The sequence below is a fragment of the Gekko japonicus genome, unplaced genomic scaffold (assembly GCF_001447785.1).
Source record: "Gekko japonicus isolate JY-2015 unplaced genomic scaffold, Gekko_japonicus_V1.1 scaffold384, whole genome shotgun sequence".
Taxonomy (NCBI): Eukaryota; Metazoa; Chordata; class Lepidosauria; order Squamata; family Gekkonidae; genus Gekko; species Gekko japonicus.
The window spans coordinates 957,301-962,165 of record NW_015175980.1 but is presented as its reverse complement, the minus strand read 5'-3'; positions in this window follow the sequence as shown (position 1 = coordinate 962,165).

The window sequence follows — 4,865 nt, the reverse complement described above, 5'->3', positions numbered from 1 at the left end:
ATAACATAGGAGATGAACATTCGCCTCCCCGATTATGTGCTTCTCCCACTTCCAAGTTCATCTTCCATAGTATGGACAGGTCCGTCTTCCATAACTGGAGAAGCAGAGTACTGTTTAGAGTTTGGGATTAGGTGCTTGGGAGACTCAGGTCAAATCCGATCATGAAGCTGGCTGGGTGGCCTTGGTCTGGTCGAGCATCTCCCAAGTAAGTAAGTAAGTAAGTAAGTAAGTAAGTAAGTAAGTAAGTCTTCCCTACTTCCAAGTGGTGAGGCGTTCCAAGGGCCACGAATGATGGAGTACGCTGTGGGCCTTTGTGATAGTATCTTGGGACTATGTGCTTGAGATCTACAGGCCGCCCTTTGTACTACACTCCAGTGCAAAAGATTTTAAGGAGTGTTCCTCCCCCCCAATCTGTCAATTTCTTAAAACACTTTAATAATTTCTGCTTGTTTACTATGGGGGGGAAAGGGGGAAAGGGGAGGAAGGGAGCAAGAGCGATCCACATTGCGTGACCAGAGAGTGTGTGCACAGGGACGCGATTGGATATCAAAGCCTGTCTAGCAAGGGTTCGACTCTGTAACAAGATAACAGAAACTTTGAGAACTTTGGTTCTGGGGGATGATTGGGGATACTGTTATTGGGCAGTTAAATGTAAACTGGGAGGGTAAAAGGTTTTCTTTTTTAAAGGGTTTGACTCAGTTCATAAAAAGAATAACGATGAGAAGACTTGATGTTTTAAAGCTAGTTGGAGGGTCTCCTCTCTTGGGTTTTTAGTTAGTAGTGGGTACTTTGCTTTTTCCCATATATGTAGTTCCCTTACCCCCTTTTCTGTTGTAGTTTTTTGTAGTTAAAAAAAAAAATCAAGAAAAAATCCCCTCCGGGGGCTCAAAAAAGAAAAGAAAAGAAAAAATATCTTGATTCTGATGACCCACCTAGAAGTAAATATATTTTCTTTAATGTTGTTCAGCGTTCCCTGGCTGCTTTCCCCCCTTCCCAGATTTCTCAACATGCTCTTTCTCTTCCCAGCAAGTGTTTGATTTTGATCTCATGCATTTTTGATCTTATGCGCAGTTACTCAAGAGTGCAGGGGCTATGAATGTGAAGAAAGATGGATTATAAATGATGGTGATGATTCGGCCCTGTGGAGGCAAGAGCAGCTGGGTGGGAAGAAGTTGCAGGGGCAAAGGGGTGACTCAAAGGCAAACCTTCTTCCCTTCCATTTTGTTGTCCCAAAGCGGCCCCTCGGTGCCATTGTAGTATAGTGGAAAAGAGCAGGAGTCCAGTCGCACCTTAAAGATTAACAAAATTTGTAGCAGGGGAGGAGCTTTCATGAGTCACCGCTCACTTCTTTGGATACAGTGTGGTGTAGTAGTTAGTGTGTCAGACTAGAATCTAGGAGACCAAGGTAAAGTCCCCACTCTGCCATGGGGACTTGCTGGGTGACTTTGGGACAGCCACACACCCTCAGCCTAAACTACCTCACAGGGTTGTTGTGAGGATGGATAAAGTGAAAGAGAGAAGAGTGAAGCAAGCTGCTTTGGGTTCCCATTAGGGTTGCCAGGTTGTGGCCTGCAACCCCCAAGGGTACTTGGGGGGTTGGGACAGGCACGTCAGCATCACACTGGTGTGATTTTCAGCGGAAGTGATGTCATGATAAGGGGGCACTCTAGGATTTGCAAAAAAACCCTCTATGGTGAAACTATAGAGTTTTTGGCAAATCCTAGAGCGTCCCACACACACATGAGGACACCACTTCCAGTTTTCACCAGAGGTGATGTCAGATGACCTAGTTTGCCTAGTCTCCCTATAGCTTCCAGTTTTCACCAGAGGTGATGTCAGATTGCCAGCACATTTTCCTCCAGCTGGTGTTTCAATCACCGGCGGGCAATGACCTAGTTTGCCTGGAGGTCTCTCCCTATAGTGGAAGACCTCTCCCTATAGTGGAAGACCTAGCAAACCTGGTGGGGAGAAAGGTGCAGTATAAATAAAGTAAGTGAATAAAGCAAATAAATAAAAATTTGCTTGAAAAGTCAGGCCTCAGATATATGAAAAGAACTCTGAGGAAATTTGCCTGGCAGGCCTTACCCACTCTACTACTGTCCTGTTTTCTCTCTCTCTTTGCTGCGGTTCCTGAGTTACTTCTGCTGTTTCTCTGAACAAAGTGGGTTCTAGTCCACAAAACCCGATGCTTTCACTCTTTAAGGGGCCACAAGATGGTCTATTTTGGGGGGAACAGCCCCTGGGGAAGTGCCAAAGTGTCTCCAATTCCATCTCCAGGTAGGGCCTGGAAATAGGATTGCCAACTTCCAGGTGGTGGCTGGAGATTTCCTGGGATTACAGCCGATCTCCAGGCACAGAGATCAGTTTGCCTGTAGAAAATGGCTGTTTTGGAAGGTGGACTCTGTGGCATTATACCGCATAAAAGTCCCTCCTCTTCCCAAACTCCATCCTCCTGAAGTTCCGCCCCCAAAGCTCCAGATATTTCCCAACTCAGAGCTAACTACCCAACCTGGAAATCCCCTGGAATTACAACTGCTCTCCAGACAACAGCTATCACTTTCCCCGGACAAAATGGCATCGGAGGGTGGACTTTGTGGCATTATACTTTGCTCAGATTGCACCCCTTGCTAACCCCTGACCTCCCCAGGTTCCACCCCCAAATCTCCAGCTATTTCCCAACCTGTTGGTGACCCTAGAAGAAGAGATTAGATTTATACTCCGCCCTTCACTACCCAAAGGAGTCTCAGAGCAACCTCCTTTCCCTCCGCCTCCCCACAACAGAAACCCTGTGAGGTAGGTGGGCTGAGAGAGCTCTCCCGAGAACTGTCCTTGAGAGAACAGCTCTGAAAGAACTTATGACTAACCTAAGGCCACACTAGCAGCTGCATGTGGAGGAGTGGGGAATCAAACCCGGTTCTACCAGATTAGAGTCTGTGCTCTTAACCACTACTCCATACTGGCTCTCTACGCCAAACTGGCTCCAGTACAAGAGATACAGGGCAACTCCATAAAGCCCAGTAGAAATGGCAATATCCTGTCATAAAATATAGGACTAGCAGGAGCCTGGGTTTCCCGCACAGGTCAGGGAAGGGGGCTCATCACTCGACGCCTCTTTGTAAGTTTTCAATAAATATTTTATACTTCAGAATCCTCTTTTCCATAAAGAGTGTATCTCTCAAATCCTCAGCAAAATTTTACATACAACATATGCTGTTCTGACGTTTTAACCAAGGCCATAGCTGCTGTGGAAACGTGCAGGGCCTGTTCTCAAGTAAGACCCGCCAAATCCAGTGGGGCTTCTATTCCCTAACAAAGGTACATAAGAGGACATAAAAGGCCATCAGCTTTCAACCTTTGGATTGGTCGTTTCCCTTTCCCAGGGAACTCTGGGAATTTTCATTGCCAGGGAATTCTTAACGCTTTCAGCATCTGACTACACTTCCCAGGATTCCTTGAAGAAGCCATGACAGTTGAACTGATATAAAACCAATCACGTACCCTTTGGGCTTGTAGATATGACTCTAATCGTAGGGAGTCTTTGGGGAGTCCGTTGCTCATCAACTCTGTTCCAAAAGCCCTCTTAATTAAGAATATCGCCTTTTCCGGACACTCGTATGCAAGGAAATCCAGATTTGGTAAATAGGTTTTCTGGGTCTTTTGAGGCCCAGATTTTTTTTGGAGGGGGGGGGAGATAAATGGGTAAGTGTGTTCAGGGTGATGCTGCAGTGAAGCAGGGGGGAGGATGGACACCAAGCAAGGTTGCCAACCTCCAGCTGGGGCCTAGGGATCCCCTGGAGTCACAATTGATCTCCAGACACCCAGTTCCCCTGGAGAAAATGGCTACTTTGGAGGGTAGGCCCCATGGCAACGTATCCCTTCTCACCTTTAGAGTTGCTGGCTCTGTGTTGGGAAATTCCTGGAGATCTGGGGGTGGACCCTGGGAGGGCGGGGTTTGGGGAGGGGACTCACCTCAGCTATGTATAATACCATAGAGTCCACCCTCTCCAGGCCTGAAACTAAAGGTTGGTAAACCTAATTGGGTTTGGTCTCAGTTTCAAATCTTTGTTTGGGAGTGTCATGGTGGCATTGGGTAGTCCTGTCTGGAGGAGGCTAGGACCCTGAAACATGTTCAGATCTTGTAGCCTCACAATATTACTGCTCAATAAACTGATTCTTTAATCGCGCATGATCCCATGATATGAAATCCCAACATCTCTTGAGAAGTTGGGCCAGTATAATGTATTGGTTAAACTGGAAGACCAGGGCTCCAGTCTCTTTTTGGCTACGAGGTGGATCCTGGGGAGAAATATGAAGTTCTAGTGGGATAGCTGTGTTAGTCTGTTGTAGCAAAACAAAACAACAGTCCAGTGGCACCTTGAAGACTAACAATTTATTCTGGCTCACAAAAATTTATACTGGAATATATGTTGTGCTACTGGATTTCTGTTTAGAAATGTAAATGCAGGAGGGGGGGTGTTGTGAGAAGATGTCCCCTTCCCAAACTACAGGGTGATTTTCAATTTTTTCCCATGGGCAATTTGGAGGTTCAGTTTGAATTTTTTGTTTTAAGTAAGACAATCTTCCACATTAGATAATGGTAATTCCTTTGTGTTCTGTAGACATACAATATAATTTCAAGTATATACTTATCATTTCTGCGTGATCAGTTTTGCCTAGAATTAATATGCTGTAACTGGTACAAAGATTTGCTAATGAACAGTTTTTTGGCGTGTTGACTGTTAACGAAATTAATCAGCTGTCATTTCTGTGCCTCTTCCACAGGCTAAGAGATAGACTGGCTTCGTGGTTGTGGATGGAGGTTTGCTGTGTAGCACGTTAGAATTGCAGGGCAACCTCGAGAATTG